Below are 27,498 nucleotides of genomic sequence, written 5' to 3' on the forward strand. Positions count from 1 at the left end.
TTCCCAAGGTACCTTGAGAAGAGCAAGGTGCATTGGGAAGACAGAGCAGATAACAGGGCAGATAACAGGAATTCAAATTTTCATAAAAATGCTCACGTTAATCGCAAAGTTGTCATGTTGAAACAGAAACAGAGCAAATAATAGAGTAGATAATAGGAATTCAAATTTCCACAAAAACGCTCATGCTAATAGCAAAGCTATCGTGCTAAAACAGAAACAGAGCAAATAACAAGAATTGAAATTTTCACAAAAAAATGCTCGCGCTAATTGCAGAGTTGTCGTGCTGAAATAGAAACAGAGCAGATAACAAAGATGAAGTAGATAACAGATAACAGATAATAGAACTGAAGCAGATAGTAGATAACAGATAATAAAGTAGATAACAGTTAACAGAGCTGAAGCCGAGGCGCTCGCGCTGAAATACAAAGCCGCCAAAAAAAAAATTGAATTTTTTTTCCTATGGTCACACTATTTTGGAACTTGCGTCTCACAACTCACAAAAACTCAAAAAAAAAATATTAGTTCTTAACGACGTGGGTCCCACCGAGCATGCCAAAATGAAGAGGGGAAAAGACTTGTGAGGAGGATTAGTTAATAAGCATGCAAATCAAACATGGAAGTATATGAAATCAAAGACATAATTTGAAATGCATGAAAACATGAATAATGAAAATGCATATACCTCACACAATCCTTTTACCTTCTCCTTCAGATGGAGCTTGATGAAGTGAAGACACCCCTTGTTGATGCTCCACTTGATGTGCTCCTCTTGTTTGTTTGATGTGGATGGCTCTCCAATATTGTGCACAATATGAAATGCATTTTAAGAGGGTGATATGGATAAAATGGTTAAGTGTGGATGAGATATGATTTGGATATGATAAGGTTGCTAAGATGATTTCTTAGGCTCAAAAGGGCAACATAAGATTACTGAATTTGGGGATGATCAATGAAGGGATGGAGTTCTCAATTTTTAGGAAGAGGAGAGGAAGAATGGACGGTTGGGATGGATCTAAGGTGAAGGGCTAGGATTGCTTGTGAGCTCACACAAGGTCCAAGAGAGGGTGTGGAGACCAAGTAAGATATGTCTTAAAGGCATTTCTTGTCTCCACACTCCTCAAGGTGCATTGGGAAGACTTCCCAAGGTACCTTGAGAAGAGCAAGGTGCATTGGGAAGACAGAGCAGATAATAGGGCAGATAACAGGAATTCAAATTTTCACAAAAAAGCTCATGCTAATCGCAAAGTTGTCTTGTTGAAACAGAAACAGAGCAGATAACAGAGTAAATAATAGGAATTCAAATTTTCACAAAAACGCTTGCGCTAATCGCAGAGCTATCGTGCTAAAACATAAATAGAACAGATAACAAAGTAGATAACAAGAATTCAAATTTTCACAAAAAATGCTCGCACTAATCGTAGAGCTATCGTGATGAGACAAAAACAAAGTAGACAACAAAGATGAAGCAGATAATAGATAACAGATAATAGAGCTGAAGCAAATAGTAGATAACAGATAACAAAGTAGATAGCAGATAACAAAGCTGAAGCAAAGGTGCTCGCGCTAAAATACAGAGCCGCCAAAAATAAAATTGAATTTTTTTTCCTGTGGTCACGCTATTCTGGAACCTGCGTCTCACAACTCACAAAAACTCAAAAAAAAAACATTAGTTCTTAGGGACGTGGGTCCCACCGAGCGTGCCAAAATGAAGAGGGAAAAAGACTTGTGAGATGGATTAGTTAATAAGCATGCAAATCAAACATGAAAGCATATGAAATCAAAGACATAATTTGAAATGCACGAAAACATGAATAATGAAAATGCATATACCTCACACAATCCTTTTACCTTCTCCTTCAGATGGAGCTTGATGAAGTGAAGGCGCCCCTTGGTGATGGTCCACTTGATGTGCTCCTCTTGCTTGTTTGATGTGGATGGCTCTCCAATGTTGTGCACAATATGAAATGGATTTTAGGAGAGTGATATGGATAAAATGGTTAAGTGTGGATGAGATATGATTTGGACATGATAAGGTTGCTACGATGATTTCCTAGGCTCAAAAGAGCAGCATAAGATTAATGAATTTGGGGATGATCAATGAAGGGATGGAGTCCTCAATTAATAGGAAGAGGAGAGGAAGAATGGATGGTTGGCATGGATCCAAGATGAAGGGCTAGGATTGCTTGTGAGCTCACACAAGGTCCAAGAGAGGGTGTGGAGACCAAAAGATATGTCTTAAAGGCATTTCTTGTCTCTACACTTCTCAAGGTGCATTGGGAAGACTTCCCAAGGTACATTGAGAAGAGAAAGGTGCATTGGGAAGATAGAGCAGATAACAGGAATTCAAATTTTCACAAAAATGCTCACGCTAATCGCAAAGTTGTCGTGTTGAAACAGAAATAGAGCAGATAACAGAGTAGATAACACGAACTCAAATTTTCACAAAAACGCTCGTGCTAATCGCAGAGCTATCGTGCTGAAACAGAAACAAAGTAGATAACAGAGCAGATAACAAGAATTCAAATTTTCACAAAAAATGCTCACGCTAATCGCAGAGCTGTCGTGCTGAAATAGAAATAGAGCAGATAACAAAGATGAAGCAGATAACAGATAACAGATAATAGAGTTGAAGCAGATAGTAGATAACAGATAACAGAGTAGATAGCAGATAACAAAGCTAAAGCCGAGGTGCTCGCGCTAAAATATAGAGCTGCCAAAAAAAAAATTAAATTTTTTTTTCCTGCAGTCACGCTATTCTAGAACCTGCATCTCACAACTCACAAAAACTCAAAAAAAAAATATTAGTTCTTAGGGATGTGGGTCCCACCGAGCGTGCCAAAATGAAGAGGGGAAAAGACTTGTGAGGTGGATTAGTTAATAAGCATGCAAATCAAACATGGAAGCATATGAAATCAAAGACATAATTTGAAATGCATGAAAACATGAATAATGAAAATGCATATACCTCACACAATCCTTTTACCTTCTCCTTCAGATGGAGCTTGATGAAGTGAAGGCACCCCTTGTTGATGCTCCACTTGATGTGCTCCTCTTTCTTGTTTGATGTGGATGGCTCTCCAATGTTGTGCACAATATGAAATGCATTTTAGGAGGGTGATATGGATAAAATGGTTAAGTGTGGATGAGATATGATTTGGACATGATAAGGTTGCTAAGATGATTTCCTAGGCTCAAAAGGGCAGCATAAGATTACTGAATTTGAGGATGATCAATGAAGGGATGGAGTCCTCAATTTATAGGAAGAAGAGAGGAAGAATGGACGATTGGGATGGATCCAAGATGAAGGGCTAGGATTGCTTGTGAGCTCACACAAGGTCCAAGAGAGGGTGTGGAGACCAAGAGATATGCCTTAAAGGCATTTCTTGTCTCCACACTCCTCAAGGTGCATTGGGAAGACTTCCCTAAGTACCTTAAGAAGAGCAAGGTGCATTGGGAAGACAGAGCAGATAACAGGGCAAATAACAGGAATTCAAATTTCAACAAAAATGCTCATGCTAATCGCAAAGTTGTCGTGTTGAAACAAAAACAGAGCAGATAACAGAGTAGATAACAGGAATTCAAATTTTCACAAAATGCTCACGCTAATCGCAGAGCTATCGTGCTGAAATAGAAACAGAGCAAATAACAAGAGTTCAAATTTTCACAAAAAACGCTCGCGCTAATCGCAGAGCTGTCGTGCTGAAATAGAGACTGAGCAGATAACAAAGCTGAAGCAAATAATAGATAACAGATAATAGAGCTGAAACAGATTGTAGATAACAGATAACAGAGTAGATAGCAGATAACAGAGCCGAAGCCAAGGCGCTCGCACTAAAATACAGAGCCACCAAAAAAAAAATTGAATTTTTTTTCCTAGGGTCAAGCTATTCTGGAACCTGCATCTCACAACTCACAAAAACTCAAAAAAAAATATTAGTTCTTAGGGATGTGGGTCCCACCGAGCGTGCCAAAATGAAGAGGGGAAAAGACTTGTGAGGTGGATTAGTTAATAAGCATGCAAATCAAACATAGAAGCATATGAAATCAAAGACATAATTTGAAATGCATGAAAACATGAATAATGAAAATGCATATACCTCACACAATCCTTTTACCTTCTCCTTCAGATGGAGCTTGATGAAGTGAAGGTGTCTCTTGTTGATGCTCCACTTGATGTGCTCCTCTTTCTTGTTTGATGTGGATGGCTCTCCAATGTTGTGCACAATATGAAATGCATTTTAGGAGGGTGATATGGATAAAATGGTTAAGTGTGGATGAGATATGATTTGGACATGATAAGGTTGCTAAGATGATTTCCTAGGCTCAAAAGGGTAGCATAAGATTACTGAATTTGGGGATGATCAATGAAGGGATGGAGTCCTCAATTTATAGGAAGAGGAAAGGAAGAATGGACAGTTCGGATGGATCCAAAATGAAGGGCTAGGATTGCTTGTGAGCTCACACAAGGTCCAAGAGAGGGTGTGGAGACCAAGAGATATGTCTTAAAGGCATTTCTTATCTTCACACTCCTCAAGGTGCATTGGGAAGACTTCCCAAGGTACCTTGAGAAGAGCAAGGTGCATTGGGAAGACATCCCAATGTGCCTTGAGAGGAGCAAGGGATGTGACATTCCTTGAAGAATGGAAAGGAGGAATTAAAAATTCTCCAAAAAGGGATGATCATGGGGATTAGAAGAATAAGAAGGAATTAAAAATTCCTTGGGAGAGGAGATGCCTAGAGGATTGTGAGATTTCAAAAATCTCACATCCTCTTAGGAAAAGAGCATTAAAAGTTGGTGGTTGGATGGAAGGGACAAGGGGTTGACTTTGTGGCTAATCATGATGATTAGCCATTAGCAATTCATTAGGAGGGGGATTAGAGGAAATGTTAGGTGGGATTAGGAGTTGTAAGAGGATTTGACTAGGAGAGAGAATGAGTGGAGGGAATAAAAATTAGAAGAATAAGGTTAAGTGAGTTTAGGGAGTTTCTAGAAGAATTTATTAGGTTAATGATGAATTAAGAAGATGGTTTGTAGGAATCATGTGGGTTAACTAATTAATTGAAATTCATTAGCTAAGAGGGAGATTTGTGAGGATTTAATTTTTAGAAGAATAAAGAAAGGGATTGATTTATTAAATAAATTAGTCACATACCATAGTGACAATATTAATTATATTTAATTAATATTGAGGAGAATTTGAATTAACATAATTAATTAATCAATTATGTGAGGAATTAAAAATAATTAAAAATAATTATTTTTAAGTATCTACATTTTGCCCCTCTTTGAAGCGAGGTGTGATGACGCATTGATTCAAAGAATAATCTTTTTTTTGATGATGATATTGATTTGATTGATAAGATCTAGATTCAGTCTGGTTTTCAAGAAGGATTCATCCTGTATAAGACAAAGATGATCAAAGCGTCTGGTTTCAGGAAGGATTCATCCTGTATAAGACATGATCATAGCACAACGTCTGGTTTCAGGAAGGATTCATCCTATATAAGACATGACTGATCACAACATCTGGTTTCAAGAAGAATTAATCATGTATAAGACTTGATCAGAGTGCAATGTCTGGTTTCAAGAAGGATTCATCCTATATAAGACATGACTGATCACAACATCTGGTTTCAGGAAGGATTCGTCCTGTATAAGACATGATCAGAGCACAACATCTGATTTTAGGAAGGATTCATCTTGTATAAGACATGATCAAAATCAGATTAATTATGCGAGGAATTAAAAATAATTAAAAATAATTATTTTTAAGTGTCTACATTTTGGCGATGTGTAGAAGATAGAAGAAGAAAAGGATGCCCCAGCGTAAATCATGGGAGGTGTATGCCCCCTCAAGAATTTTTTTTAAAAAAGGACAAAAAATTGTTGAAAAAAGAGGAAGAAGAATCAGGGTGGAAGGGATAAATAAGGAAGAAATATGAAGCCGTCGTGAAGAATTTGGAAAGAAGAATAGGAGAGGCAAGACCGCGGGGGAAGATGGGCCCTCACGGGGGCCCATATACTCCACAATGGAACCAATGAGGGGTCATTGTATCATGACAGACATATTTTCCTCTTTATATATATATGTATACATGATTCGATTGGTGACAAATAATGTGTAGCATTTATTGTGATGGATTATTTTTGTTTCTCTTATGATGTCATATATGGATGCAATCATGGATGTGCTATGCTGACTTATTTTGTGATGCAGAGTGGATGCTTATGTATGTATGTTTATGATGTGTTGCTGACATAGTTTTTGGATGCACGATGAGTGTTTTTTATGCTTTATGTATAAATACACCTGTGTGAATGATTTATGATGTAGTCTAAATGTAATTCTATGTGGATGAGTGTATCTTTTATGTGATGCAATCTTATATGGTAAATGTTTTGTGGAAAAAAAATGACTGTCTAAGAAATGCACTCTACATGATGTGAATGAATTAATAAAAAGAGAGAATATGCCAATAATAACACAATGATCTTAGATAGAAGAATATGGAATAGATGGGAGGTGGGGGAAATTGAGAACTCCATAGGATTATTGAGTTTAGGATTTGATGGAATGATGGTGAGATTTTGTGCACAACAAATGTGGAGAGCCAACCTAGTTTGATGTTGCCCTGAGTGGCTTGCACCACTGATTATAGAAATCAGGATGCCATGAGAAACCCAGGGCGTATGGACTGACTCTATAGACAAACAGAAATTTCTTGCACACAACAATGCAAGTGTTAAGAAACACTAATACAAAGTTGTGGGTTCGTGCAAGGAAACCCTCAAACACACCGATACCTCTTGTACATGAGAAGGTAAGTGTTGATAAACACTAGTACTAGGTCATCAGTTTATACAAGAGGAATCCAAAACATGTCATACTATGAAATATGCCCCAGTATGCGCCTATCATAACATACCTAGATATGGAAGAACCCAGGTAGTCGTAAATAGTGGCAGTCGTAGGGCAAAAGTTGCAAGTCTATATGAAAAGATCTAACAAAATCTAACAAGTCACTTCCTTGCGACCAAATGATACCTCTTGCCAAGAGTAGAACTAGGATGAAGGATTAGGTTGCCAGGCGAGAGAAGGAGTCATCCCTAGGGCAAAGTTGGCTTTTGGATTAGGCAAGTGATTCTATGGTTTTGGAGAGTGACTAGTGGATTTGGGATTGTTCTCAAGACTTCTTGAAGCTCACATAGAGGCATAAAAGCTCAGTTTAATGGGATACTCCTTGTTCATGACTCAGGCAAAGACTCATCATCATACGTGTGTTTTACTGGGAGGCGGGAAAGAAGGAATGTTGCAAATGGGTGGACTGGATGGTGGGTGATTTGTAGTGTCGACCTGATAGATAGTGGATCCGGTTATTTACCTTGGTGCCTGCATGGAGGTTTTCACCAAGGTACTTGTCCATAGCGCCACAAAGTGGTTTTCACTAGTGGACGATTTTTTTTTTTCTTTTTTTTTTGTGTCACATGGTGCCTGTTTGCTAGGTTTTTACCAAAGTGACGCTTTTTTCAGGATCTTTTTCTTATTTTTTTGTATTTTTCTTGATTTTTTTATTTTTTTTATTTTTTGACAATTTAAGACTTTCTGAGGATTAGGCATAAAATCTTTTGAGGTGCATGATATTCATTGGTTCATCCAAAGGATCGCCTTCAGGAGTAGCCAACTGATAAGCTCTTGATCCATACTTTGCTGTGATTACATATGGTCCAGGCCAATTAGGCTTGAACTTACCTTTCTTTTCTCTTTCATGTAATTTTTTTTGATTTTCTATGAAGACAAGATCACCAACTTGGAATTACCCGGTTCTGACTCTTTTGTGATAACTCATCCGCAAGTGGTTCTAATATACCCAGAGATGGTTCAAGGCCTTGAGGCGCCTTTCATCTAACAATTCTAGCTCTTGTAAGTGGGCAATTATGTATTCTTCCTTTGGTAGGATATCTTGCAGCGATACCCTTAGAGAGGGGATCTCGATCTTAAGGGGAAGGATGGCTTCAGAGCCAAAGACCAAGGAATAAGAGGTGGCACCTCTGGGGGTGTAGATGGAGGTGCGGTAGGCCCACAAAGCATGATAGAGTTGGAGGTGCCAATCGCGGCTAGCTTCATTGACTGTCTTTTTGAGGATTTTTATTAGGGTTTTATTAGAAGCCTCAGCTTGGCCATTGCCTTAGGGGTAATATGGAGTGGAGAAGCGGTGTTGGATGTTGAATTTTTGGCAGAGTTCTTTGACATCCTGGTTTTTAAATTGTCTGCCATTATCTATGATGATAACTTTTGGGATGCCATATCGGCAGATTAGGTAGTTCAGGATGAATTTGGATATTTGCTTGTCGGTGGTGAAAGCAAGAGGGATAGCTTCTACCCACTTGGTGAAGTATTCGGTGGCGGTGATAATGAATTTATGTCCATTGGAAGATGAAGGGTGGATTTTCCCAATGAGATCGACCCCCCACTGCGAGAAGGGCCATGGCGTAATGAATGGCTGCAATTCTTGTGATGGTGCATGAATCTTGTCGCCATGTTTCTAGCAAGGGATGCATTTCTTCACATAGTTATATGCATCTACTTCCATTTTAGGCCAATAGTATCCTATTCTCAAGAGTTTTTTAGCCAATGTGAGCCCACTTGAGTGTGCCCCATAGATGCCCTCGTGTACTTTGCATAATGCTCTTTCCGCTTCTTGTTTATCTAAACACCTTAGGAGGGAACCATCAAAATGCCTTCTGAACAAGGTGTCTCCAAGGATGGTGTAATGAGTGCATCGGCGAATGAATGTTTGTTGTTGGGTTTTGGTGAGATGTGGGGGAATGGTGTTGTCTTTGAGGAAAGCGAGGGTTTCTTGGTACCAAGGGGACTCGGGACCAATGAGAACACACACCATTTCAAACTCTGGTAGGTCATATGCTAGTATAATCAATTGCTCAACCAAGAACTCACATTTCTAACTGTGTGTTGGCATTTGAAGGAGGGAGCCAATGGTGGCCATTGCATCTGCGGCTCTGTTGTTTGTTCGTGGGATTTGATAAAACTTGATTACCATGAAATTTTGCTTAAGATCTTCAATCATGGTATGGTAGGGAAGGAGTTTATCATCTTTTTTCTGGTATTCATCATTGACTTATTTTATGACAAGCTAGGAATCACCATAGACTTGTAACTCCTTTATTTTCTAGTGGATAGCCAAGCGCAAACCTGTGGTAAGGGCCTCGTATTCTTCTATGTTGTTGGTATATGCAAAAGCTATCTTGTATGATTTGGGGATGCCATCTCCTTGAGGTGTGACCAATAATATTCCTACCCCTAATCCATTATGGGTGCAGGAGCCATCGAAGTATAATTGCCATGTGGAGGATGCGGAAACAGTCATAATGAACTCATTTGGTAATTCTATGAGAATAGGATGGTCACCTGGAAGTGGAGCTTCAGCCAACTGATCTGCAATGACTTGTCCCTTGATTGCCTTTCTTTCCACATATTCAATATCAAACTCACTTAGGAGCATAACCCATTTGGCGGTTCTACCAATGAGAGCAGCTTTTGACAAGAGATATTTAAGTGGATCAATTTTAGCAATTGGTTTTGTCTTGTTGTTTAGCATATAGTGTCGTAGTTTCTGTGTGTTGAACACTAATGCCAAACATGCTCTTTCAATGGGGGTATAATTGAGTTCATATCCTACCAGTGTTTAACTGATGTAGTAAATGGCATATTCTTTCCCTTGGTCGTCTGTCTGTGCCAATAATGCCCCTAATGCCACTGCAGTAGCACATATATACAAAATAAGGGGTTTTCCAGGAGTAGGAGGCATCAACACTAGAGGTGATGCTAGATATTCTTTTAGTTTCTCAAAGGCCTTTTGGCATAAGTAGTCCCATTTGAATTTTGTGTCCTTGTGCAGGAGGTGTGCAAATGGATGGCACTTATCTGCTAGTTGTGAAATAAAACATCTAATAGATTAGAGTTTTCCCTAGAGACTCCGCAATTGTCTGAGAGTTTTTGGTGGAGGCATTTCCATGATAGATTTTACTTTTGCAGGATCAGCCTCGATGCATCTGTGGGAAACAATGAATCCTAATAGTTTTCCCGATGTGACTCCAAACACACACTTTTTTGGATTCAGCCATAGTTTGTATTTTTCTAATCTTTCAAAGATATACTTTAGAATGGAGATGTGTTCTTGTCTTGTCTTAGATTTTCCTAGCAGATCATCCACATAGTCCTCCATAATTTTGTGTAAGAGGTCATGAAAAATTGTTGTCATGGCGCGTTGGTATGTAGCTCCAGCATTTTTGAGACCAAAAGGCATGACCCGATAATAGAAAGTCCCCTATGGTGTTGTGAATGCAGTTTTATGCTGATCCTCGTCTGCAATCCTAATTTGGTTGTATCCAGAGAATCCATCCATAAGCGATAGCATCTCATGTCTTGATGTAAGGTCCATAATCATATCTATGTTTGGGAGCAGGAAATCGTCTTTAGGACAAGTTCTATTTAGATCTCAAAAATTTGTGCAGATGTGGATACCCCCAGCAGGTTTGTCGACAGGTACAATGTTGGAGACCCATTCAGCGTAATCTACTGGTTTGATAAATTCTGCATCTAACATCTTTTAGAGTTTCGCCTTGAACAGGAATGCAATATGTGGGTGCATTTTGCGCAATTTTTTTTTTATAGGTTTTGCGTCTAGGTGGACGGCGAGATTGTGAACCACCAAGGTAGGATCCAACCCTAGCATATCAGAATAGGACCATGCAAAATTGATTTTTACCTCTATAAGGAAGTTGATGAAGTCTTGTTTCTCTATTTCTGTGAGGGATTTGGCAATGTGCACATTTTTCGGATTGACTTTGGTGCCCATGTTGATGTTGCCTATTTCTTCTATCAGCAAATTTGATTTGTCTTGTGGAAGGTAACCAATGGTAGGGAGGTCAAGTCCCTCATCGTCAAGTGCCTTTTCCAAGTTTTCACTTTCAGATACGCCATTTGCTTTTATTTTTTGTTCATCCAAAGGTGGCTCGGGGAGGTTTTCACCTAGGGAATCATGTCTTTTCCTTTTATTATCTTTTTTGTGGCTAAGGGCATTGACCTGACTACCAAAGTATCCCTTTTCGTGTAGTTGAATATCCTTGATTCTGTTACAATCTTTCAAGTTTCACACCGTTAGGAGAGCAATGAGAGCATTATCGTTAGCGCAGATATCTAAAGTGGATTTGTCTCATTGGCCCCAGTCAATGAGTTTAGGATGGACAAGATGTAGCTCGTGTGAAGTGGGAGGGGTTACGAGGGTGATGGTATTGATGTAAGTGTCAAAGAAGATATCTTTCTCGTATTCATAAGGCATTTCATGGAATTCCTCTTCATCAGCATTTTTGATATCCGAAAAAGGACTAGAAGGGGCACTGGCGATAATAATCTTAGGCTCCAGGGTGTACCCCAATCCTTTGTTGTATCTATAGGAGATAGGATTTATGCGTGCTTTTCTTCCTTTCTCCTTTGGTCCTAGGCCATTTCCTTTGTAACCCATTCTTTCAACTATGGCAGATGCTTTTGGGTAAATTTTTTTGGATATTTTTGTTGGATCATCATCCTCTTCCTGGTACAACCAGGAAGAGACATCTTCTTCAAGGCTCTCCTCATTAATTGGGCCCCATTGCTAGAAGGTAGTATTTTGGCATTGCATGACTAGCTTTGGGTCCTTTTTGAGCTCTTTTGGTTTGCCAAATGACTTAGGAGAAAGAGGGAGATTGCCTATTAATAAGACGTCCTCCAATTTGTATTCTCCATAGCCATTGTCCAAGATCTTGATTTGATTATCTGGTAGGGATGAAGTGGAGGCAACATTTCATGTGTCAGATAGAGGCATTGGCGAGGGTCTATTTAGTGGAAAATGATACAGATGCTTCCCCTCTAATAGTTTGCAATATTGAAAAGGTTGGAGATCACCTTTGATAGTGATCTCTCTTCCATTGTAGGGGAATTTGATGCATTGGTGATAGGTGGAGGGTAGCACCTTCAAGGAATGAATCCATGGCCGCCCGAGGAGAATGTTGTAGGGGAGATCAAGATCTAGTACTAGGCAAGGGGTTTCAATTGTAATGGGACCCACTTGAAGAGGTAAGGTGATCATGTCCTTTGAAACTCTTTCCGCATCATCATATGCCTTTATTGTGATCCTTCCTGATGTGTCTACCAGATCCTCAGAAAGTTCAAATTGTTTTATTAATTTGTATGTACACAGATTAAGCCCAGATCCACTGTCTATCAGGATACGTTTGACCTTGTGCTTGTGGATAAGAGCTTCGATGTGCAAAGGTTTGTTATGGTCTTCATCTGCGGGAGCATCTTTGGAGGTAAATACAAGGTGTTGCTGGGCAGCAAGGTTTCCAATGAGGGCTTGGAATTGGGTGGCGTTGATGTTAGTAGGAACACGTGATTCAAGAAGGGCTTGTTCCAAAATTTCTTTATGGACCAGGGAAGTCTTGAGAAGTTCTAGAATGGAAATTTGTGCAGGGGTCTTCCCAAGTTGGTCGAGGAGGTCATATCGACGAGTGGAAGACATGGGCAGGGGGTTTGGTGGGGGAGAGACTCCTTGGATGGTGACTTTACCTCGGTGTGTAGTTATATTGTAGTCATTCTAGCAATGGGAGGTGGAAGGCATGGCGCCTTGAATGACTATCCTAGTAGGATTTTGTCCGTTTTGGGAAGAAGGAGGATTAACTCCTTGGATGGTTATGACATTGACATGATTGTATACAGATTCAATGTGACCTACTAAAAAATCAAAGCTGGTTATGTGATTAGTGTAGTCATAACCCACTACGTTAGATGATGAACCTTTTCATTTATCATACTTCGGGAAGGGTTCCTGGTATATTTTGAGTTTGTCATTGTTATTACCAGGTTTTGCATTTGCTACTTCAATCTCACCCCTATCAATGAGGTCTTGTATGTAGATTTTAAGTATCATACACTTTTGTGTATCATACCCCTTGATACAATGGTATTCACAATACTCATTTTCATTATACCATCTTGGTTTAGGTTGATTGGGGTCAAACGGGCGAGTGATTGGAAAAACCGCTGCACCTGCTTGGACAAGTTTTTGAAACACCATTTCAATAGGCTCAGTAAGAGGAGTGAAGTCTCTTGGGGTCCTGTTATTCGATCAGGGTGGTCATCCCTGGATTGAGACATTGTTGTGAGGTTTTTGGGATTGATTTTGATTGTTTTGATTATTGAATTGATGATTATAGGTGGTGGATTTTGGGGGAGCGGCCACGGTTTGAACCCGCTTTGCATCAGTTACACCATCATTGACCACATTTTTGTTTTTAGACCAGAATTTGGGCTTGTCATTATGATAAGAGGAAGAAATTTGTGTCGACTTCTGGTAATGTTTCAAGGTTCCTTCCTCCAACAAGACACGTTCGAGGGCGAGGCCCTTATCGATCAATTTTTGGAAGGATTTGATACATTGGGATATTAAGGGTCTTGAAAGTTCAGGCACCAAGTTCTATTGAAATAGCTCAATTTAATGTTGTTCTGTTATGTCCCACTGGAATTTCTTGATAAGGTGTAGCCATCTTTGTAGAAAATTGGTGAAGGTTTCTCCAGGCCTTTGTTTTGTATTACATAGGTCCATCATAGAAACATCATTAACCATGTTGTAAGCATAGTGGGCCACAAATTTTTCTGCCAAGTCTGGAAAGGAGACAATGGAACCTCGTGGTAGAGATGAGAACCATGCTAGGGCATCTCCCCTGAGACTCTTGGGAAAGAGTCTACGAAGATAAAGCTCACTATAGGAGACTTCTTGGCATAAAATGTGGAATTCTCGGACATGGTTGTGGGGGTCTCCTTTGCCTTCATACTTGGTGAATTTGGGAATCTCAAATCCCAGGGGTAGGGTGCAACTAATATAGATGGGTCATAAGGACAAGGGCAAAACTCTTCGAATGAGTAAGTTTTCCTTTTACTAGTCCTTTCTTTCATGTCCTTGATGATGCTTTTCATTTCTTGAATTTCCTTGATGAGGTCTTGTTGTGGACTTTGATAATGATGAATTGTATTTGCCCCAAGAATCGGATGAGTCAAGGAAGGTGCACCACCACTGATGTATTGATATGATGATGCGGAGGGGACATGAGATGTGATGACCGATGTTGTAGGGATTTGAGTGATAGTTTGTTGTGATCCATGAACTATTGTGACAGGATTGAGTACAGCCTGGATAAAATTTGCGACATTGTTGGTAGGAATGGAAGTTTGTGGAATAGAAATATGCAGTTGAACGGAAGGAGGTGGCATAGAAGCATGTTGGAGAATAGATGAGATCGGATTTGATAATGGTATAGATGGTAAAGAGGAAGGAGGTGGGATGGAGACCAACGTGGGAGGCATTGCGGGTGGCATTGATTGAGCTTGGATGATTTGTGGGGCTGCAACTGGTTGAGTTTGGATAATAGGTGCAGCACTTCGTAAGGGAGTAAGGTCTCCTTGTGGTTGTTCATCGATGGTGGATTTATCCAATTCAAGTGGAAGTTGAGCTCCATTTTCAAGGAGGGTCTTTAGAAGTGCAGTGGGATTGTGTTGGAGGAACTTTTCAATCATCTCTTGGTTATAAGAGTCTACTAGAAAGGTTTGCACTTCCGGGGAGAGCTCATCTTGGCCAACCATGTTAGGATTTTGGCTTTGATCTGGATTGCTAGGTTGCCCACCTTGTGTAGGATCTTGTGTGGGATCTAGATATAGGACACTAATGTCTGGCATGCATGGCATATTGTTGTTCAGCCATCTTTCTCTTTTGGGATCGAGTTGTGACCATACACGAATAACCTTAGAAATGTTCGGAGGAGGAAATTTGTGATGAAAGGACTTAGCAAGATATTTGTGAAATTTTGGATTTTGTCTTTGATGACAAGGAATTTCGTTGATTGGTGGAGTTCTTGGATTAAAGCCCGGATTTGATTAGGATTCGACACCTTAATCCTTGGATGAGGATTTTAGGTGGTGGATGCAACCATAAGCAAGGTGATGACCAAGTTGGGTAGAACTTAGACCTTGGATTGATGATCAAAAAGCCTCTCTTATACCAAGAGTTGACTAATGACCCTAAGCAAAGTAAAGACGTGAGTTAAGAGTCTTGATCAACTCAAAAAGGATTAGGCAAAAGGTACTCGGAGAGGATTCTCCTTCAAGCACGAGAGCCAATTGATTGATGATGAGGTCTAAATGGAATTTCACAAGGCATGCAACCTGAACGTGAGTTTAAATTGGATGAGAGGATGATTGGATTTGGATTTTGATTGTGATAATTGATTTGATAATGGAGGGAGATTGATTTGATGTGCTAAGTCCTTAGGAAATTTGATGATGATTGATGGAGGAGGTGTGATAGTGATGACTTAGAAGAAACTTGATGACTAGGTTGTTCTTGGCATGAACATGGCTCAATGAAGGATCGATTCAAATGGTAAGTTGTATGAAGGGATACAACCACCCTGATTTTGGCGATGGTTGGTGTCTTAAAGGATGAATCTAAACCTTGATGGAGAGCATGGACTCTTAGCTACTCACTTGGGCTTATGGGATGGACGAAGTTTTGACGCAACTTTGGACTTTGTGTGGGTAGTGATTTGGATAGTTGTTGGTGTTTTGGACAAATGTTTTGCAAAGTGTTTGAGGATAATGACGTGTTTTTAGTCTTCTCTTGGCAAGTATGTATCAAACAAAGAAAACACAATGATCAAATGTAATTGGATTCAAAGACACTCATGCTCATATACAACACTCTTAAGACTAGAAAGGACAATAGTCATTGGATCCCAATCAATTTCCCAGCTACGCTTACCTAGAGCGGACACTTAGATGCTTGACCCCATTGGCTCCCCTCCATGACACTCACTTCTCGGGGCAGCCAAGCATCAATTCCCACGAAAACTCCTCATAGTGAACTTTGTGTCTCTACTAAGGGCCATAAAAATATGGGCAGCTTCGGAGGTCTGACCTCTTGCACCAATGACTAGAAGGTTTTTGGCCACTATGAACAAGGTGTTTAGTAAGTCTTCCCATTAGGAGCTACCCTACGAAGCTGTGCAAGCGCAATTGAGGCCTATAGCCCAATGAAGCACCAAGAACTTAGTAGTCATGCAAGCATGATTGAGATCTGTAGGATCCTACTAAGCACCCAATGTGAGAGTGAACTCTCATATAGCCCCAACCATTAACCCTTTTGTAGTCAATGGCCTATTTATTATAGTTAGTTGGGAACCCCAAGTTCGGGTGTACTCACTGGGTCGTTCCCCTCTTACCTTTTCAAAGAGCAAGTTGGGAGGGCAGGCCTACTAAGGCTAAACATGCAATCAAACAAGAAAAGGTTGGAGGGTCCGGATTTCGGATCATCTAGTTAGATGAGAATATACTCTCCTACCTTTACGCTTTTCTTAAAGGAACGTAAGACAATGGTTCATTCCATTTTAATTAATATCTAGGTGCCTAACTTAAATAAATGCACAACATTTGGTTGAATCAGCTAGGCAACCTGCAAAACAACTTGATTAGTAGTTTGAAAAATGGAGTCTTCAACAAGCGTCCTGCAAAAGACAACAAAATGACAAAAATATTAATTTTTTTGAATTTTTGGGAATAAGTAGAAAAACATGAATAAAAAATTTTCTACTAATGACAAATGTGGATTTGGAGGAATCTTTGATGGGTAAATTAGGTTTGACTAGGTTTTTGCCACTTTCTAAGGGATAGGCAAGCATAAAATGGGGATTTTGGAGGAATGATGAAAGAATGGAAAAATTTATCCAAGAGGGACAAAGAAGAAAAAGTTGGAGATAGACGATGTGGGAAAATTTGGAGGTGATTGGATAAAAGTGGAAGGAGTTATGGAAAACCCTAAAAATAGACGAATGTGGGATTTTGGGCTTCAAAAAGTGGATTTTGGGATAAGGTCTCCAAGGAAGGAAATGTGCAAAATGGAATTTTGGAGGATCTAGTGGAGTTTGGAGGAAAATAGAATTAAGATAAAGAAGATATGACTAAAAAATAGAGGAGATAACAGGAATTCAAATTTTCACAAAGATGCTTGTGCTAATCGCAGAGCTGTCATGTTGAAACAGAAACAGAGCAGACGACAGGAATTTAAATTTTCACAAAAACACTCACGCTAATCGCAGAGCTATCATGCTAAAATAGAAACAGAGCAGATAATAGGAATTCAATTTTTTACAAAAAATGCTCGCGCTAATTGCAGAGCTGTCGTGCTGAAACAGAAACAGAGCATATAACAGAGCTAAAGCAGATAACAGATAACAGAGCTAAAGTAGATAGCAGATAACAGATAACAGAGCAGATAGCAGATAACAGAGCTGAAGCCAAGGCACTCGTGCTGAAATACAGAGCCGACAAAAAAAAATTGAATTTTTTTTCCTGCGGTCACGCTATTCTAGAACCTGCATCTCACAACTCACAAAAACTCAAAAAAAAACATTAGGTCTTAGGGACGTGGGTCCCACCGGGCATGTTAGAATGAAGAGGGGAAAAGACTTGTGAGGTGGATTAGTTAATAAGCATGCAAATCAAACATGGAAGCATATGAAATCAAAGACATAATTTGAAATGCATGAAAACATGAATAATGAAAATGCATATACCTCACACAATCCTTTTACCTTCTCCTTCAGATGGAGCTTGATGAAGTGAAAGCACCCCTTGTTGATGCTCCACTTGATGTGCTCCTCTTTCTTGTTTGATGTGGATGGCTCTCCAATGTTGTGCACAATATGAAATGGATTTTAGGAGGATAATATGGATAAAATAGTTAAGTGTGGATGAGATATGATTTGGACATGATAAGGTTGCTAAGATGATTTCCTAGGCTCAAAAGGGCAGCATAAGATTACTGAATTTGGGGATGATCAATGAAGGGATGGAGTCCTCAATTTATAGGAAGAGGAGAGGAAGAATGGACGATTGGGATGGATCCAAGATGAAGGGCTAGGATTGCTTGTGAGCTCACACAAGGTCCAAGAGAGGGTGTGGAGACCAAGAGATATGTCTTAAAGGCATTTCTTCTCTCCACACTCCTCAAGGTGCATTGGGAAGACTTCCCAAGGTACCTTGAGAAGAGTAAGGTGCATTGGAAAGACATCCCAATGTGCCTTGAGAGGAGCAAGGGATGTGACATTTCTTGAAGAATGGAGAGGAGGAATTAAAAATTCTCCAAAAAGGGATGATCATGGGGATTAGAAGAATAAGAAGGAATTAAAAATTCCTTAGGAGAGGAGATTACTAGAGGATTGTGAGATTTCGAAAATCTCACATCCTCCTAGGAAAAGAGCATTAAAAGCTGGTGGTTGGATGGAAGGGACAAGGGGTTGACTTTGTGGGTAATCATGATGATTAGCCATTAGCAACTCATTAGGAGGGGTATTAGAGGAAATGTTAGGTGGGATTAGTAGTTGTAAGAGGATTTGACTAGAAGAGAGAATGAGTGAAGGGAATTAAAAATTAGAAGAATAAGGTTAAGTGAGTTTAGGGAGTTTCTAGAAGAATTTATTAGGTTAATGATGAATTAAGAAGATGGTTTGTAGGAATCATGTGGGTTAACTAATTAATTGAAATTAATTAGCTAAGAGGGAGATTTGTGAGGGTTTAATTTTTAGAAGAATAAAGAAAGGGATTGATTTATTAAATAAAGCAATCACATACCATAGTGACAATATTAATTATATTTAATTAATATTGAGGAGAATTTGAATTAACATAATTAATTAATTAATTATGTGAGGAATTAAAAATAATTAAAAATAATTATTTTTAAATGTCTACAAGGATTTTTAAGGGAGAGAACATTAAGGAAATTTATTATGATTTCGTCTTCTTTCTCTAAGGCATCTTTAGGGGTAAGGTAAACTTTAGGAGGAGGGAAAGCATTTTTCATTAATGCATTGCCTCCAGTGGAAATTTTATTGGAATCAAAAGAGGAAATGCCCTCACTAGGAAAAGTAGGTACAATACCATCTTCTTGCACAAAATGAACCTCATTAGGGCAGTATTCTTTAGGAAGGAGATGAAAATATTTCTCCAAATATTCATGCTTAGGAAGGAGATCTTTGGAAGAAGTGTTCATAACCTCTTGTTGTACTAACATGCCCCCATTGGTAAGACCAAGTTTAGGAGAAGATAATTCAATGTCCATCAATACCTTTTCACTTAGAGAGGCATTGTGTAAGGAAGGTAAAGTAACATTAAGAAAGGTGTCTATGATATCATCCTCTCCCTCTAAGATAACTAGATGAGAAGGGCACATTTTAGGAGAATTGTCAAGATCACTCTTCAAATCTTCATCTTTAGAACATGGGAGAGTTTTGAAGGGGTTGGTAACAACTCTTTTAGGCACTAAAATGTTGTCATAGATAAGAGGAGGTTATTTAAGAGATGGAAAATTTGAAACAAGGGAAGCTAACCTATTATCACATTTATGAAATGAATGTATCATTACAAAAAATTTCCTCTTTCAAATGATAACACATACAAAATAGAAGGAAATGTTCAATTTTAACCAATGCAAGCACTCTAAATGTTGATTTAGAAAATGAAATTTATGAGTGAAATGTGTTCCAAAATTAGATCTGAAATTAATGATCCAAATTAAGCTATCCACAAGTTCAATTTTGAATTGAAAAATTAGGGTTTTAACAAAATTAACCTCTAAATTTTTTAAATTTGCAAGAAATTGAAACTTGTAAATGTAAATTTGAATTTGAAATAGAAAAAATACTCAGATATGAGAACATAAATCAAAATTAAAGAAGGTTGGATTCACGTCGGGTTCACCAAAATGTGGAGGTGGGAAAAGAGAGATCGGGTGACTAGGACCTAATCCCACTTTAGCCAACACATTGGGAATACGAAAGAGCCTAGGGAGATAGATCACTTTGGCTACTTCTTGTGAAAATAGAGAGCCAAGGATTATCTCTTAGTGTTTATATTCCTCTTGTTGCAAATGATGAGAAAAACTAGGGTTTGAATGATCAACTAGACTAGGAGATAAAGAATGAAGCATAACTGAACTTGAAATTGAACAAACATGCAGATCTAAAACTGAGATACTGAAAGTATAAAAGGGGAGGAATTTGGATGTGTATCTGATGATGCAAACTAAGCCAAACTAAAGAGGATTAGGGTGCCACGCCACTGTCCCTAAGAATCTGACAAAGAGCTGCAACTGAAAGGCTAAAATCTGAAGGTCCTGAGGCTGCAACCTGTCAAAATTCACCTGAAAGAGGAGGGACCATGGCACCAGGCCACTATCCTAAATAGGACTTGTTGTCCATTTGGAGGAATTGATTATGTGTTGCATTGATTTTTTGTCATTGATGTCAACACTAGGTGTTTTGATGCTTTACCGACACCCTTCTAGTCCCAGTAGGTAAAGTATTTTCTGGTTAGTTTGGATCTGGCATGATCCAATAGGCTCTGGTATGGTTTGGTTATGGAATTGGCGTATTCATGATACTCATATTCATATTCAGTGAGTTGTTTTTGGTCTGTTGATCAAATGTTATCCTGTTTGCTTGGAACCTTGGTTTGTGGTTCCAACGAGGGTTTCACCAGCAGAGATTTTGATGAAAATCTTTGATGATATGCATAAGTGGTGTTGGTGCAGTTTCTGCTGGAGATTCAAGATTTTGTTGGTGCTCATGTCCAAGAATTTTCAGATGGAGACCATTGCTTTAGCATCTGGACCTATATTGGGTCCCGGTTTATCTAGGTTATGGATCGGCTTAGTGTAATGTGTGGATTGGACTTCTCGATACATTTCTGGGATGTCTTATGGGTTCAATATTATTTATTTGGTCTAAGGCCGACATGTTTTGTAATTATGAAATTGGTTTATTGTCTAGTGGATGACCTGATTGTTTATGGTTGAGGGTTTGTAAATATGTGTTGTAAGATCTTATTGTAGATCATATATGGTAATGGTCAAGGGATGTAATGTGCGAATAATGTAATATCATTCAGGCAGAGGATTTGGTCGATCATTGGAGATCGAGTTGGGTTTATGTAAGAGGATTTATTCCTCTGGTATTGAGCTTAACCAGAACTGTACTCAGGCATAGCAGATGCTATCTTTGCAGTTCAATCACTTCTCTGGATTGTAGTCTGGATTTCTATGTAGTCAATGAGACTCCTTTTGTGATAAGCAGTGTGCTCTAAGTTGTTGGCCTTCCTGCAAGTGCAGGCCCCTCAATTGTAATTCGCATACTTACTGCAGAAGTATTATCTAACTGTGGGTAGGCTTTCCACCGTGGTTTATCCCTTTACCGGGTTTTCCACGTATAAATCTTGGTGTCATTTGGATGGTATTTATTATGTGATTATTGTTTATGCTTAATTGGTTTAACTGTTATTCCAGTATTTAGTTTAAGCATTCTAGTATTAATGTTTTAGGTTCCAGTATTAAAGTTTTAATTGTTAAGGTTTTGATAATCTGTGACAACTGATTCACCCTCCCCTCCCCCTCTCAGTTGTCTTTTGCTTATTTGAACTATCTAACAATTGGTATCATAGCTTTGGTCTTGTTTGCAGAAAGATTAACCACTTGAGGAAGATCCTATGGCGACTAAAAGTTCAAGTTCATCTAGTTCATCTAGAGCTATCTTTCAGAAAGATATCCCAAGGCTTGATGGAACAAATTACACAGTATGGAAGATTCAGATGGAGACTCAAATAAGATGTCTTGGAAAGGAGATTTGGGAGATCACATAGAATGGTGTTACACCTCATAATCTGGCATCTGGCAATCCTCCTTCGGAAAACCTCATTAAGGAGCTTGAGAATGATTATAGAGCAAGAGAAGCCCTATTGTGTGCACTTTATGATCAGCAAATAATGGGATTAACTGAGAAATCATTTGGAAAGGCTATATGTGATAAGTTGGAGACTCTTAATAAAGGTGACCCTATAATAATGATTGCTAAACTTGATGGTTACCAGGTGAGATATGAAAACCTGAAGATGGAAGAAGATGAAAGGATTACTGCATTCATGGAAAGGGTAAATGAGATTGTTATGGGAATTCAATGTTGTGGTGGAACTCTTAGTGAAGATGAAATTGTTTCTAAATTTTTGAGAGCCCTACCATGGGCTTACAAGATGAAAGCTACTGCTATTAATGAGTTGAGAACAATGGCTAATACATCTGTCAACAAAGATACCTTGGTTGGAAAATTATCTGCTTTTGAGCTTGAAGAATTTGGACCTTCTGGAGCTATGAAGACTAAACCTTCTTTTCATGCATCTACATCACCAACCGGTAAGCAAGATTGGAAAGCTTTATATGCAAAAGAATTGGATGATATGCAGAGAGAAGATGAATAATTTGAGCAACTTGAAGCCCTATTTGCTAGAGAGTACCTAAAGGACTGGTAGGAAGTAAGTATGAAGGAAAAGCACCTTTTAAATGTTTTTCATGTTATAAGATTGGTCATTTTGCATCTAGATGTCTTGAAAGGAATTCAAGATTTGAAGAAAGAGTTAGAAGATCTTTTAAGTCTAACCCTGGATATCAGAACAAGTATAAGTACAAGAAAAAAAAAGACAAATCAGGCTACATAGCAGATGACGAAGGCATTACTGATTGTGATGATGAGCCGACAGAAGACTCTACTAGTGGTTTCAGCAATGGAAAGGAATGGGTGTTCCTAGCTATCAATGAAGATGTTCCGACATTGGAAGAGAATGTACTTAAAGAGAAGGCTCTTGCTGCTAAAATTGAAGACAAGGATGAATGGATAATAGACAACGGTTGTTCACATCATATGACTGGAGATAAAGGGAAGTTTCTACCTTTGCAAGAATTTGATGGGGTCTTGGTTATATTTGGAGATGATAAAGCATATGGTAGAGATAGATTGGTATCGTGAAATGAAAATTGTAACCTTCTCATTCAGCTTTTGTTTACAATGAACAAGGTCTGTGATGGTAACCTTGTTGCCAATGTTGGCTTGAAACCATTTGAGGAACAAATCCATAAGCTAATCAAATGTCCAGATGGAGGTATTAGGTAGTGAGCTATACCATTCCAATGCAGTCCCCTTGAGGGAATGTAAGAAAAGTTTAAGAAGGATAAAATCTAAACCATGGTAGTCACTACACATAGTCATGAATAAATTAATGTACACATTGGGATCTCCATCACCATTAAATCAATCAAACTTTAGCATCTTATCCCCCTAGGGAAGGATGGTGTTAAAGATGGTAATATCGAGCAGTCTCTTGTAGTAGTAGTAAGTAGGCACTGAAGACTGTCTAGAGGTGGACGCAAAGGTTTATGAGATGTTGTTACAATTGTCCCATATTTTGCAAGATGGTGTTCAAGACAAGATTAGCAGGTACAGGAGAAGGTGGAGGAGTACCACGTGCGCCACCACCTCCACCAGCACTAATATGAGGAGTAGTACCACCACCAAGGATAGCACCAGTACTTGAACCAACTTTGATAGAAGTGGTATGTGCCACAACAAAATAGGTAGTGGAAGTGCTAGACATGTGGGTGTAACCTAGGGGAATGGTAGAAGCATTGATACTAGGGATGGTGGTTGCGGAGTCAACCATGTGTACTATCATCCTAGGTATGTCAACACCAATTCAGAACTATAGGTTTCAAACTAATTGTCCTGGGAAGGAGTACATGCTAAGACCACATGACTCTTAACAATCAAGGATAATGCCCTAAACATCTAAAGGCCTCTTCTATTTGAGATTAGCATGTCTCTTAGAGTATTCACAACATTTCCAGCCTAGGGGAGGACATTTTATCAATTTAAGAAGCCTTCAAAATCTCTCAAGTTCTCCCATAACATATCAATCTATTTAAACTCAATAGTGACAATAGAGTCATGATCAATGGAAGGAGGAGAAGATGGGGGGAATTTGTTAGGGTGTTATTCCGAGAATTTCATCATGAACTAGATGGAGAATGACCCCATATCAAAATGGTCCTAAAAAGGTGAGAGGCCATGAAATCATTTAGATTGAGAAGAAGATCATTAAACATTGGACCTAGACAAGGAGGATTGTAGCAATTCAGGGGATTTCTCCTCCTAGTAGTCCTTCTTACAATGGCTCCTATGGAAATTTGGGTTGTAAAGCTCATGGATAAGCTCTAAAACACCTTGACCACTCTACAATGATACTACAAGGATTCTACAACACTTATTCATGAAGGAACTTGGTTTGAAATTTGTTTATGTGCTAAATTGTTGGCATTTGATCATTTGGTCAACCAGTAATGAATGTATTATTTGATTGTTTGATGCAACTGGTACTTGTCTATAGATTAAAAGAGGTTAGATTGGTGTGTGATGATTATTTTTCTTGTTGTCATTGATGATAACTATGTTTTATGTCATCCAAATCATACAGTGCAACCGGTAAGAGTTAACCGATAAGCAGAGAAAATTTTATCAGAATTGGTAAATAGAACCTCAACCGATAAATGAGATACAAAGTTTCAAACCAACAACTGGTATGATAAATCCATGAAGGATGAATGGATGCGGTTTTGCAGGAAAATCAAAGTCTACCAGATGAAGTTGTATTCATGACCCTACAAGAAGATTTGATTGGTGTACGAATTTTGTTTGACAGAACAGTTATGATGGCAGAGACTTAACCGATAGTGATGAAAATCATTAACATCGGTAAAACAACATAGATTCAGATTAGTTATGTTGGTGGCCAACCTAACTAAAGCGTACCTTGCAATATTGTCTATATTCATTGAACCTAGGGAATTGTTCCAAGGTTCTAGCCGACCTACTAACATTTTAGAAAAGTGTGATGAAGTATGAAGGCGATGATGATGAAGTATGAAGGCGATGATGATGAAGAATGAATATGAATGAACGAATGTGTGAGATCATTAGCAAATATTGCATTTTAGAGAGTGTGGCGATCAGAGAAGTTTAGAGATGATGTGTATGTGTTGATATAATGTTTTGAAGTGGATCTTATCTGACATTGTTGATGGTATACTAAGATCATTTAAATTTGTTGTTATCCTAATAGTTGCAACAGTTAAATCCCTTAACTGGGTAGGTCCTAACAAGCCTTAGATCTTTAAGTCCCCTAACAGGGCAGCTCTCAACAGAGAGTTAAATCCTCATACGAGGTTGATCTTAAAAGTTCATTAAACTCCTAACAAGGTTGATAGGAAAATCCCCTAATCGGGTGACTCTTAACCGGGTCTACTCCTAAGAGGGATTTTTTCATTGTAAGACCTTAACCAGTCAAGATTACTATTCTGTAGATAGTGGATCTTGTGGGTACTAACTCCCACTATGGTTTTTCCCATTTGGGTTTTCCATGTATAATATCTTATGTCATGTGGTTTATGCTTCATGTGGTAAATGCATACTTGGTATTATTTCTTTTATGCTTATTGAGTTTTAAGTTAGTAAAGTTGTTATTCAGATTTCTATTATTTTTACTTGCATTGATTCACACCCCCCCTCTCAATGCCTTATAAGTTCATCAATTGGTATCAGAGCCTAACTTCCTTAAGGATTAACCCCTTGGAAGGGATTTCTAATCCTTAGGCAAATATGGGGGAAGGAATGAGTTATAGAGAAATGGTTAGAGAAAACTTAAACCAAGGAAGACCTTGAAACCCTTAGAGGAAAATACAAAGCTTCACTAGCTAAAAGGAGAGAACTGATCGAACAATTATTGGAAATCTCTAACAATAGCTCTTCAGATGGAGCAAACATTGATGCACTGGTTGAAGAAGTGGATAAATTGAATGGTGAAAAGGTTGATCTGAGAAGAGAACTTGAAGCATTAACAATCAGGATGAGTCAGGAGTTAGAAGCTAGAAGGAATGTTGAAGACCAGATCAGAGATAAAGAGCATGAAATCTTCAAGATCAAACAAGAAAATGCTACCTTATATGAGCATTGGAATGAAGAGAAGGAAGAAAAAGAAGGCATACAAGCAAATCTAGATATGGATATGTCACTTAGAGAGAGTCTCATGAAAAGGAATGAAGATCTTACAAAGGAACTTGTTGAGGCTAATGAGAAGCTTGATAAATTCAATAAGATTTTTTTAATGCTTGATGAGCAGATACAATCTCAAATGATGAACAAAGACACAATCGGGCTAGGACACTCTACATTTGAAAAAGGTGAAGCTTCTGGTACCAAGAACAACTTGCATGAAGGTAAGTCAGCAGCTAAAGTCTAGAAACCTACCGGTAAGAAATCTTACAAACCTGTTTGTTTTAACTGTCAAAAACTAGGACATACTGCAAATGTACGTAGAAGCAGATCTGATGAAAAAAATGGTTATAGACATAACACTAGATATGTGTCTAGGAGATTTGAAGGTTCTTATTATACATGCAATATGTATGACCATAGATCAGCTAAATGTAGGTATGGAGCAAAAATCCCAGCACCTCACATGAGCATAAGACATATTGGTGATTGGAGAAGGAATTATGATAACCGAAGAAACATGAATTGGAAAAAACCATATGCTAACCGGTTTAGTCCTTATGAGATGGAGAAAGGAATCAATGTGATTTGCACAATTTGAAAAAACTATGGACATGTAGCTATGAATTGTAGAAGAAGAACAGGAAGAGGCAATGCAGGACCTTGGAGAGCATCTGGAATGACCTGCTATCATTGTCACAAACTGGGACACCTTGCTAAGTTTTGTATAACGTAAAGGAATCAACTGGTAAATCACTCTATAGATCAGAAAGGGAAAAAGATAATAGATGTTGAAGAAACCAGAGCCGAGATGGATAAGATTTGGAAGAAGAAAAGTGAGGACAAAGCATTAGAAGATTCCAATTCTTCACCGGGAGTGGAGAATCCAACACCGGTAAACTGAGTTGTCTTCACAACTTGGGGTGTGCATAATGTCAAATCTCAAGATAGACCCCTGAATGATGTATTGTAAGTTGATTCATACATTTGATATTTTTGATAAGTTTTGAAATTACAACCAGCAAATAGATTTTAGTTTTCGCAATTGATAATGCATTTTAGAGTACTTTAAATGTTTTAGGGTTTTGTCATAAAAAGAATTTATAGCAGTAGATAGAAAGCAAATAAATAGAAATTTTTAAGTTTCATTTGTCACTTTGCGATATTGAGAAAACTTGGAGAGAGAACAAGGGCAGTGAAGAGTGTGCCAGCAACATTCAATCCACTTTCCAGCAATCTAAAGCAATCAAAGTAAAGATTGGATCAGTGATCAGACTGTTGAGGGTTTTGTCATTTGAAAACCCTAGTTTCAAAGCAAAAAGGTATTTATCTGAGAATTCTTACTCTGTTTCAGAAATTTGCATAGTTAAAATGGATACTCTGCATCTTATTGATGTGACAGAGAGGGCACGACCAGAATTTAAGAGGCATCCATACAAATCCAAAGAAATGAATCCTGTCGGTGC

The sequence above is a fragment of the Cryptomeria japonica genome, chromosome 3 (genome assembly GCF_030272615.1).
Source record: "Cryptomeria japonica chromosome 3, Sugi_1.0, whole genome shotgun sequence".
NCBI classification, from domain to species: domain Eukaryota; kingdom Viridiplantae; phylum Streptophyta; class Pinopsida; order Cupressales; family Cupressaceae; genus Cryptomeria; species Cryptomeria japonica.